This window comes from Myotis myotis, unplaced genomic scaffold, assembly GCF_014108235.1.
Source record: "Myotis myotis isolate mMyoMyo1 unplaced genomic scaffold, mMyoMyo1.p scaffold_m19_p_2, whole genome shotgun sequence".
Taxonomy (NCBI): Eukaryota; Metazoa; Chordata; class Mammalia; order Chiroptera; family Vespertilionidae; genus Myotis; species Myotis myotis.
This window is the reverse complement of record NW_023416324.1, coordinates 186,021,133-186,033,173: the sequence shown is the minus strand read 5'-3', so window position 1 is coordinate 186,033,173 and position 12,041 is coordinate 186,021,133. Positions and strand designations below refer to the sequence as shown.

The following is a 12,041-nucleotide window of genomic DNA, read 5'->3' as shown; positions in this document are numbered from 1 at the left end:
GTCTCTCACATGTTATCCGAGGGGCAGGTTAGTGTGATGGCTCAGGAGCTCTTAGAAGAGTGCAGTTATGATGTTACCTGGGCTGAAGTCACCTGTGTGCTGGACAGCTGGAGATCTGCTTCTAAGCTCACACTCCCAGGGCTATTGACAGGCGCTTAGTTCCTCACTGTGTGGACCTGTCCACGGAGCTCTTCATAACATGGTGATGGCTTCCCCCGAATGAGTGTTACAAAGGAGGGAAAGTGATGTCACAACCTTTGATGACATAGACCCTTAAGTCACAGACTCTTCCCATTTGTTAGAAGTGAGTCATTTAAGTCCAGCCTATACTCAATTGGAGGGACTTCCACAAGGGCATGAAGTCCAGGAGTTAGAGATCATTGCTGGCCATCTTAAAGTCTGATTACCAGACATTCCCCCTTTTTTTTTTCTGTGACAAAATAAACAAAGTGTATAATTCAGTGGCAGTAAGTACATCCACAATGCTATGTAACTATCACCACAATTTCCAGAACTTTTTCATTATCTGAAATAACTCCGTATTCATCTTTACGCCCCAGCTTTTAATAGCCCAATTCTATTTTCTGCCCCTGAATTTGCCTATTCTAGATGCCTTATACAAGTGGAATCATAAAATATTTTTCATTTTGTGTCTGACTTTTTTCCTGGGCTGTCTGCTGTCCTTATGCCAGTACCACACTATTTTGACTATAGTAGCTTTGTAATAAGTTTGGAAATGAAATGTGAGTCTTCCAAATTTGTTCTTTTTAATGATTGTTTTGGCTATTTGGGGGTCCCTTGAGAGTCCATATAAATTTTACTGTGGGTTTTTCTACTTTTACAAAAAACACCATTGGGATTCTGATAGGGATTGCCTTGAATCTGTGGATCACTCTATATAGAATTGTCTTTTGTTTTTTTAATCCTCACCCAAAGATATGCTTTTATTGATTTTAGACAGGAAGAGAGAGACGGGGAGAGAGAAACATGGATTGGCTGCCTCCCCCACTTACCTGACCGGGGATTCAACCCATAATCTGGATGTGTGCCCCCGACGTGGAATCAAACCCATGACCTCTTAGGGTGCACAGGATGATGCTTCGACCAATGAACCACACCAGCCAGGGCTAGAATTGTCATCTTAATATTGTGTTCCAACCTATGAGCACGAGAGGTCTATTTCTTTATGTCTTCTTTAATTTCTTTCAGCAGTATTTTGTAGTTTTTAGTCTGCAAATCTTTCTCCACCTTGGTTGAATTTATTCTTAAGTATTTTTTTGTTTGATGTATTGTGAATGGAGTTGTTTTTTAAACCAATATGTGTTTATTTATTTTAGTGAAAGGAAGGGAGAGGGAGCGAGATAGAAACAAAAATGATGAGAGAGAATCATTGTTCAGCTGCTTCTGCATGCCCTCTGGGGCTCAAGCCCCAAAACCTGGGCATGTGCCCTGACCAGGAATCGAACTGTGACTTCCTGGTTCATAGGTCAATGCTCAACCACTGAGCCACACAGGCTGGGCTGGGATTGTTTTGTTAATTTCCATTTTAGATTGTTCATTGCTAGTAAGTAGCAAATGCAATTGATTTTTACGTGTTGATTTTGTGTCCTGGAACTTTGCTGAATTCATTCATTAGCTCTGACAGTTTCTTTTTGGTGTGTGTGAAATCTTTAAGGTTTTCTACATATAAGATCACATCATCTGCAAACAGATAATTTTCTTCCTTTTCAATTTGGATGCTTTTAATTTCTTTTTTGCCTAATTGCTCTAGCTAGAACCTCTAATAGTATGTTGAATAGAAGTGGTAATAGAATGTCTGCTTTTTTTTTTTTTTTTTTTTCCTGCTCTTAGAAGGAAAGCTTTCGGCTTTTCACCACTGAGTCTGACATCAGCTATATGTTTTAAATAAAATTGACCAAGGTGGAGAAAGATTTGTACACTAAAAACTACAAAACACTGCTGAAAGAAATTAAAGAAGACATAAATAAATAGACCTCTCATATTCATAGCTTGGTTTCATACCCCCACCCAGAAGCAGGCCGTCTAGGAATGGCTTCACGCCAGGCTTCCTGTGGCACGAACAAGTGTGGCATGACCGGGAGGGGCGGCTCCCTTTCCAGCTGCACCCTGATTCCCGGGACCAGCGGCTCTGCACCAGACCAGATCCAGAGTTTTCGACCTTAAAGCTAGAACTTCAGTTTGGCAAGCTTTATGGCCTATTTATCACATTGAAGAAGTATTTTTATCATTAAAGAGTATTGAATTTTGTCAAATGCTATTATTTATTTAATTGAAATACATTTGACATATAATATTTATATATCGTATAATATGCTGTTGAATTCGGTTTGCTAGGTTTTTGTTGAGTTTTTTTTTGCATCAATAGTCATAAGGGATATTAGTCTGTAGTTTTGTCAAGTTTTTCTGTTTGTAGTGTCTTTGGTCTTGATATTGGAATACTCCTGGCCTCGTAGAATTAGTTAGAAAGTATTCTCTTTGCTTTGATTATTGGAAGAGTTTGAGAAAAAGTGGTGTTAATTATTCTTTGTTTGGTAGAACTAATTAGTGAGGCCATCTGGTCCTAGGCTTTTCTTTGCTGGGAGGTTTTTGCTTATTGATGTACTCTCCTTACTAGTGGTAGGGTTATCCAGATTGTCTTCCTAAGTTGCTTCTGATAGATTCTGTGTTTCTAAGAATTTGTTCATCCAAGTTATCTAGTTTGATAGCATATCCTTGTTTATAGTATTCTCTTAAAGTTCTTTTTGTTTCTGTACAATTGGTAGAAATTACCCATTTTTATTTTTTTATTTGAGTCTTGTGTGTTAGTCATTCTAACTAAAGTTTTGTCAATTTTGTTCTTTCTCCTTTTCTCGTACTGTTTTCTTTTATCCTTTATTATTATTATCTTACTCTTTTTTTTTTAATTAAAAAAATTCTTTTGACATTTGTGTCGAGGACTGACTTTCAGTAGTTGGCAGTGTCAATAGTTGGCAGTGAGGAAGCTGCTCTGCCGCTACCCCACCCAGAAGCAGGCCGTCTAGGAATGGCTTCGCGCCAGGCTCCCTGTGGCACGAACAAGTGTGGCATGACCGGGAGGGGCGGCTCCCTTTCCAGCTGCACCCTGATTCCCGGAACCAGCGGCTCTGCACCAGACCAGATCCAGAGTTTTCGACCTTAAAGCTAGAACTTCAGTTTGGCAAGCTTTACGGGAAGGTGTTTAGCTCCAATGACAATGATTACTATTTGCCCTGGCCTGACACTGACACTCAGCTAGAAACTGGACTTACCAGAATGTCAAGCACAAGTTTCTGTCTTTGAAAAACTCCCAGACACCTGAACAGATTATTTCAAGCAGCGTGGCTAAGTTTTTTTTTTTCTTTTCACAGACGGCTAGGGGAATATGAAGAGTCCATCTAGCTCAACTTGAAGGGTGAGCTGTGCTCCTGTTCTAAATGACACCAAAACAGAACTCTGAGAGATGTGAGCTGTGGGGAGGGGAAATTATTGGGAAGCATTATAGGCAGAAGGAACTGCACGAGGATAAGTTGGAGGCTAAGTAATGAATGCAAGATAATACTTTCCGAGAAAATAATTCACCCGGTTAAATGAGAAACTAAACAGTACAATTTGGGTAATTTATGTTTTGAGGAAAGCATGCTTAAGGCACCGTGGGAACCCTTCAGAACTTCATAGGAAGACACAGGAAAAGCCTGTCATAGGAAGTTCTTGGGCTAATTAATTTTGGGTGATTGGAAAGTAGCTGGGTGGAGACAGTCATTTCCTGAGGATATAGGGCAGGTGGAAAGCATAGGGAATGAGAAAGAGTGGCATTTTTCTATGAGGAACTACCGAGAAGTTCATCATGGCGGCTGTGGACATTGCTTTAGGGTAGTGGGCTGCACAACGGAGGGGAGGGGTTGCTGTGGGAGTTGTGTCATAAAAGGCCTGTATGATCTGGGATCCTAAAGGGGTTGAACTATGTTGAAGGTGAAGAGGACTGCCAATGAGATGGTGACATAACAATCAGAATGGCCCTACTGTGTACAGGGACATGAGTACTCTTTTAAAAAAAAATCAATTGTTCTGTTATTTTCAGCTTTAAATTTTTTTTTTTTTTTTTATTGATTTCAGAGAGGAAGGGAGAGGGAGAGAGAGAAACATCAATGATGAGAGAGAATTATTGATCGGCCGCTTCTTGCATGCCCTTTACTGGGGATTGAGCCCGCAATCTGGGCATGTGCCCTTGATGAGAATTGAATCCGGGACCCTTCAGTCTGCAGGCTGATGCTTTATCCACTGAGCCAAACCGCAGTGGTTGGCAAACTGCGGCTTGCGAGACACATGCAGCTCTTTGGCCCCTTGAGTGTGGCTCTTCCACAAAATACTGACTTCTGTGCATGGGCCACGAAGTTTCAATCGCACTGTACATGCGCGCCCACACGTGGTATTTTGTGGAAGAGCCACACTCAAGGGGCCAAAGAGCTGCATGTGGCTTGCCAGCTGCAGTTCGCCGACCATTGAACTAGGGCATGAGTACTCTTTATAGACCCTTATAATAATAAATATTTTAAAGTATGGAAAATATTTTAAATAAAAAAAAAATTAAAAAATTTTAAATTATAAAATGAACTCGTGTTCATTATGGAAAACTGGAAAATGCCTAAAGAACAAAAGAAAAAAAATCCTCAATCTCATTACCCAAAGGAACTGCTTATTAACATTCCTGTGTATATTTTCCAAATATATTTACATATATTTTAAAACCAGTCTCCAATTGTACAGGTGTTTTGAAATAAAATTTAGCAATTTGTATTTTGAAATTAATATTTTATAAAAGCTACTTTTTATTTGAACACTTAATTGAAATGTAAATTGAAAAATGAACACTTTAATAATAAATTTTCTTAGACTTTTAGAAGCTGGATCAAAGAATATACATAGTTTAAATTATTTTGCTATGTGTTGCTGATTACTTTTGAAAAGGAGTGTATCAGTTGTGCTATCGGTATTTTGTAAGGCTCATTCTTACAACCTTAGCAAATCATTTTTACATAGCATTAATGAGAGGCTGTGAGAGCCCTCCAGTGGCCAAGCTAATTTCTGCAAAAATATTATCAGTGAAATTAAAAAGGAATTGCATCTAGTTAAATCTTAATGGCAAAAAGAGGGTAGTGACTAGAAATACCTTATCCTGTAGTTAGAGAAGAGATACTGTTGGCTTTCCTTTCAAATTCTTGTTCATCTGCTACCAGATTATAAAATGTCTTGAATTCCATTGCTGTGTAACAGGAAGGATAAGATTGTGTTGGTTTCAAACAGGTTTACAAACAATGGATTAATTATTTTTTGGTATAAAAGCTAATATTTATTGAGACTTCCTATGTGTTAGGCCCTTTTCCAAGTATTTTGCATATAACAATGCATTCAATTCACATGGCTATTATGAAATGATTATTATTTTTAATATCATTTTACTGGCAGGAAATAGAATATTAGTTACTAAACAGAGGTACTTGACAAAAAGGTTAAATAACTTTCCCAAGGTTAACTGAAGTAGTAAGTAGTGGAGCCAGGATTCCAACCCAGTGCCCTAACACCCTGCTCTAATGTCTCCCTTGGATCTTGGTGTCCAAGAATATTCTCATTGAGGATAATTTCATAAAGAAAAATTTTTATTTATGTAAGAAACAAGCAAATTAAAGAAAACAGTTGGTATGATGGAGACATAGGCTTCTAGCCATTTTTAATGGGGCAGTATAGTGTTGATAACATAATTGATGATTTTATAGTTTGTATTGAATGAATATGAGAGGACATGATAGTTTTGATCACTTTATCATTCATACATTTTCAGTAAAGGACAAAGTTGGACAAAATGCTCTGTATTTTGGTGTTCTAGGTAGCTGAATGAAAACAGCTGCTCTTACTTTCTAAGATAATTTAATGGTGTGGTTTTCTAATTAATTTTCTTATTTTTCCTTTTGGTACTTACATACTTTATTACTATTATATTTTTAGAAAATGTGATCTCCAGTTTAAGCTAAAAATAAGGACTTTTTAAAAAATATATTTTATTGATTTTTTACAGAGAGGAAGGAAGAGGGATAGAGAGTTAGAAACATCGATGAGAGAGAAACATCGATCAGCTGCCTCCCGCACACCCCCCACTGGGGATGTGCCCGCAACCAAGGTACATGTCCTTGACCGGAATCGAACCTGGGACCCTTCAGTCCGCAGGCCAACGCTCTATCCACTGAGCAAAACCGATCAGGGCTAAAAATAAGGACTTTTACTGTTCCTCAAAAAATATGACCTCATAGGTTGAATTAGACATGATTTCATCCAGTGTGTTCTGAAAGTTCTGGTAGAGAAACAGATAAAATAATTGGTTGTTTGAAGGCAGAAGAGAGAAAACATTCTGGAAAGGACCCAAACCTAACACTTCAGGTACAAGATTTATGTTATTTTGCTTTATCTCCAAGCTGAAGGAGGGGAAATTTGTAATAAAATGCTCTCTAAAGGAATGGTATTATAATTGCACCATGAGGGCCAAGAAATGGGACCCCCAAAAGGCATTTTCCCCTTTAGTAGCTGAATTTGAAATTCCAGATGGAAGTCATTTGTGGAGGTGCTGCTGCTCTTCTCTTGATGGAGATACTACGATTGAGGCCAGCATCTCCAGGTGATCAGACTTTTCTGCTTGAGACCTGAGCACCACACACCCCTTCTGTTGGAGATGGTGCCACCATACCCAGGGCAGCAGGTGGGTACCTGAGACCACAAAGGACCGTTAGTTTGTCTCTTGTCCACCCCTAGACCAGTTCTAGTCCTCACCTCCTGATTTATTCTACCCCTTGTCTTCAGATTCCTATTTGCTGTGAACTGAATATTTGTGTCTCCTCCCAGTGTGATGGTGTTTGGAGGTAGGGCCTTTGGGAGGTGATTCGGTCACGAGGATGGAGCCCTCAAGAATGGATTAGTGCCTTTATAAAAAAGACTCCAGAGGACTCCCTTGTCCCTTCCACCATGTAAGGACCAGAAAGAAGGTTGTTGTCAATGAATCAGGGGGAGGACTCTCACCAGACACTGAATCTGCCAGTTGGTGCCTTGATCTTGGACTTCCAGCCTCCCAAACTGTGAGAAATAAGTTTCCGTTGTCTCTAAACCACCCAATCTGCGGTATTCTGTTACTGCAGCCGAAACCAACGGAGGGAGTAGCCTAGTGAAACTCGGAGGCTTGCAAATTCAATCTCTCTTTTTTTGAGCCCTTCCATTCAGCTCCATTGAACAGATGTGTACCAAGCGCTTGCTTTTATGTTTTCTAGGTACTGTGCCACACTCGGGTTTCAGTGATCAGGAAAACAGGCAAAACCCCAAGACTCACAGGGCATTTCATTTTTCAGATCTGTGTTTGATACCTTTGCACACACTATGAACTTGTACTACAGTATTTCTAAAAATGTGTGTGTATGTGGGATTTTCATATTATCAAATATTAAATTCACTAGAGGAATTTATCCTTCAAATGGGTGTCTTTTTCAAAGCACTTTTTTAAAATGAATAATCTGACCTAAATAATTTCATATATGTCCCTGTTTTCATATGTTTGGTTCCCTAAAGAGATGCATCTTTTTTAATATATGAAGAAATTTTCCACAAAGAAATGTACACTTCATTTGGGTCTAATAATTGCACACGTGGAATGTAGGAAGTTGCCACTAATCTTGTTTCTTTCACACAGAAAATGCTTTACCAGCCATGCAATGATCAAAGACAACCACTAGTAGTCACTGTGAGCCCACTCCTCTGCCCCAAGCTTTGCTTTCAACGTGGGCTCTCCAGGCTTGCAGCTAACACATTTGCCAATGCGACATGAGTCACACATTAATTTGATTGACCATTTTTAGATACTTTTTAGGCAAATGGGAGAACATTTAACCAGGTGTTTTCCTTCGTTTAGTACACACTGACTGGCTCTCTAAGCCTCCCCTTTAAATATCTTCAAATAAGAATAAAATTAAGGAATTTATGCTCAAGCCATAGGGAAAGATGCTTACATTTTTTTCATAATGGAAAGACGATTGGACCTAAGGTCAGAAGACGTAGTGTCACGTCTCAGGTATATCTTACTAGTTATGTTATATGCTGTAGAAATGTGAACACAAGAGAGCAAATGACTGGAAAGACCTTTCTCTGAAAGTTCTGGGCACAGTCTCTCTAGCAGAGTGTTTGGGACGGTGGTAGACCTGGAATGTCAGTTGGCTAAACTAGGCTATGTGGGAAGCCAGATTCTAATCACAGGGAGGGCTTGGGAAGTAGAGTCACAGCCAAGGAATGTGCGTGATTTTAGGGAAAGTCTCTCAGCTGAGATAGCTTGAAGGACTTCCCCACTATACCCAGAGCCTTGCCAAAGGGACTGCACGGTCTCCTGTGGGTAGCAGAGGATTCTCATGGCCTCTGTCTGCTATTGGTTCCCAGTTCCTTATGCTTCCCTGACTGCCCCACGTACTTTTCAATGGACATACTCTCTCTCCACTTATGGCTAATTCATTGAAAAGGTTATGCTTTGCTGGTCTCCTTTGAGTGGCCATTTGTATATCTGTGCTGGGATCATTTTAAACACTCATTTTATGGTTCCTCTCCCATTAATAGGTAATTATTTTTGCTTTAGACTCTATCAAAAGCAACACACATTTTCAATTGCTCTATATTGCTTATGAATAATACTAACCATGGCTAGTAATTAATTAATTAACTAATTAATATATATTTATTGATTTCAGAGAGGAAGGGAGAGGGAGAGAGAGATAGAAACGTCAATGATGAGAGAGAATCATTGATCGGCTGCCTCTTGTACGTCCCCCACTTGGGATTGAGCCTGCAACCCTAACATGTGCCCTTGACTGGAATCAAACCCGGGATCTTTTAGTCCACAGGCCGACGCTCTATCCATTGAGCCAAACTGGCTAGGTCATGGCTAATATTTATTAGTGTCCATCAATGCTGGGTACTGAGCTATGCACTTTGTATAAATTATCTCACTTAATTCTCAAAATAACACTGTAGGGGCATCTGCTATCCCCACTGTATAGATGAAGAAGCTGAGAGTTGCAAAGGTTAAGGGACAGCCCAAGTGATGAAGTCAGAATATGAACGCAGGAAGTTCCATTTCAAGATCTTAACCACTTGATAGACAACTCTTTCTGCCATTCAGTGCCTGAGTTCTGAAGTCTGGCTTTATTATTATTATTTTTATGTTTTAGAGAGAGGATGGGAGAAGGATAGAGAGATAGAAACATTGATGAGAGATAGGAATATTACCGATTGGCTGCCTCCTGCACGCTCCCCTACTGGGGTTCGGGGTGGCAACACGGACATGTGACCTGATGGGGAATTGAATCTGAGACCTCTTGGTTCCTAGGTCGATGCTCAACCACTGAGCCACACTGGCTGGGCTGAAGTCTGGCTTTACAAATACCTCTGTGTGTGTGACCTGTGGGTGATCTGGGCGCTGTTGAATTCTTACTGGTTGAATTTTTTTTAATAGGCTTTATTTTTTTTAAAATATATTTTATTGATATTTTTTACAGAGAGGAAGGGAGAGGGATAGAGAGTTAGAAACATCGATGAGAGAGAAACATCGATCAGCTGCCTTCTGCACACTCCCTATTAGGTATGTGCCCACAACTAAGGTACATGCCCTTGGCCGGAATTGACCCTGGGACCCTTGAGTCGCAGGCCGATGCTCTATCCACTGAGCCAAACCGGTTAGGGCAGGCTTTTATTTTTTAAAGTAATTTTACATTTACAGAAAAATTAAGATAGTACAGAGCTGTCATGTACTTGGCATCAGTTTCACCAATTACTAACATCCTACAGTGGTGTGGTGTATTTGTTACATTTAATAAACCAATATTAATACATTACCACTAACTAAAATCTATATTTGCATTTCAATTGCAATTACATAAACAGTCAAAACAAAACTATTTATTTTGCTAGAAACCTACAAACTCAAATATATGTTGAAAATACATCAGAGTAATTGCCTACGCAGCTATGAGATAGGAAATAAGAAATGTGAACAAAAGGGAATAAACAAATAAATGAAATACGAGCTTTTCAGGGGCTGATAGCTGGTTACAAACTGACAAGTACAATGAGCTAACTCAGGTATATAAAAAAAGGAAGAGGTTGAAGTGAGAACGACTTTAGGGTAAGGGATTATCATACTCATTTAGCTGTTAAGTCCCATAGGAAAAGGGAATGAAATTTAGGTTATGAATTATTAGCATCTTCGCGGGTATGTCCATTCCCTCCATCTTCCTCCCCCTCTTTAATTAAGTACAAGACTCTCCTAATCATGTCACATCAGCTCATTTCACCAACTGTTTGGCCGCCAGTCTCTTATCTCTCTCTTCAGCAATGGTGAGGTGAATACCCTTTCCATGGGGAAGGGAAATCCATGGTTTGTTGCCTTTGCCAGTAAAAAATGTTGGAGAGCGGGGTGGCAAAGCTATTGCCAGTGGCATATTTGACATGAACTATGATATCAAAAGAACCGGGGTGTTTCTCTCTGTTGGTGATCACACCAATTTTTCCCAGATTGGCACCTCCGGTGATCATACACAGCTTACCGGTGTCAAGCTTGATGAAATCAGTAATTTTGCCAGATTCCAAATCACTCTGAATGGTGTTGTTCACCTTGTGAGGGGCTCAGGGTAGCACATGGTACGAGCATCCTCGGTCACCAGATGAGGGATTCCCTTTGTGCCCACAAAGATCTTCCTCACTTTGCACAGCTTGTACTTGGCCTCCTCAGGTGTGATACGATGAACAGCAAAGCGACTCTTGGTGTCGTAGACCAGACGGAAATTCTCTCCTGTCTTATCAATGCTGATGACATCCATAAAACCAGCAGGGTAGGTTACATCGGTTCGGACCTGGCCATTGATCTCAATGAACCGCTGCATGGAGATCTTCTTTACTTCATCTCCTGATAGGGCATACTGAAGTCTGTTTCTTAGGAAGATGATGAGAGGGAGACATTCTCTCAGCTTGTGGGGACTGGTAGATGGACGAGGAGCAAATACACCGGTCAGCTTATCCAGCAGCCAATGCCTGGAGCTGCTACACGCTTCAGATGCTTCTTGGGACCACGAGCCATGGCTGCACTGGGCATGGAAGGAGGACTCTCTTCTTGCTAGTGAAAATGAAATGAAGTTTATGAAAAGAAAGTAGCCACCCTCCGTGCCTCGGGATGGTGTCTCACACAGTGGTGTCTGACGCCCTCACAGGTTGAGTTTTTGTCATTAGAATGTCAAATGCTAATGGAGTCACAAGAGTGCAGATTTTATAATTGCCCTTTCAATGAAATGATGTTGCTTGGGTTTTATATTTTATGTTGTACTTAATACAATAGCAATTTTTTTTTAAGTTGTAAGGAAATATCTGAAAACATTCAGGTCAGTAGACCCTGGTGAGGAAATGCTCTTAAACACAATGAATGGCTCACTTATAAAATAGTTCCCACAATCAAACTGGTAGGAATACAGGAAGAACACGGCAAGAGTTTGGAATCGTCATGTTACAATAACGCTAGCCCAAGTTTATTGAGCACTTACTTTGTATCAGACATTGTATTAAGCGCTATATGTATATTAACTCACAAAATCATCGAGAACCCTATGAGGCAGGCACTCTTTTTTATCTTCACTTTACAAATGAAGAAATTAGGGCCTAGAAAGGTGAAGTAACTTGGTCTCACAGCTAGTTCAGTGGAGCCAGGGTTTGAACCCAGACACCCAGGCTTTCCTTCTTGACCCTGGGCCTCTCCTTAGTGATTATGGTGGCCATTGTACTTGACACTCTGTCATCTATTACAGAGCCTTTTCTTTTTGTGCACTTGACTTCTTTGGGGTCTCCTTCAGGCCAGTCTTCCCTAGAAGTAGAAGACATGGTGATTTGCCCTGACCCCGGCATTGGGAATAGCTATAGGAAAGCTCAGTGCCTATGGTTTATGACACATATCTTGGAGTGCT

At 40.2% G+C, this 12,041-nt stretch overlaps 1 pseudogene; it reads right to left on the bottom strand.

Moving 5' to 3' along the window:
• Positions 1 to 10,352: 10,352 nt before the first annotated feature.
• LOC118676936 lies at positions 10,353 to 11,167 on the bottom strand (annotated as a pseudogene).
• Between the last annotated feature and the right edge of the window lie 874 nt (positions 11,168 to 12,041).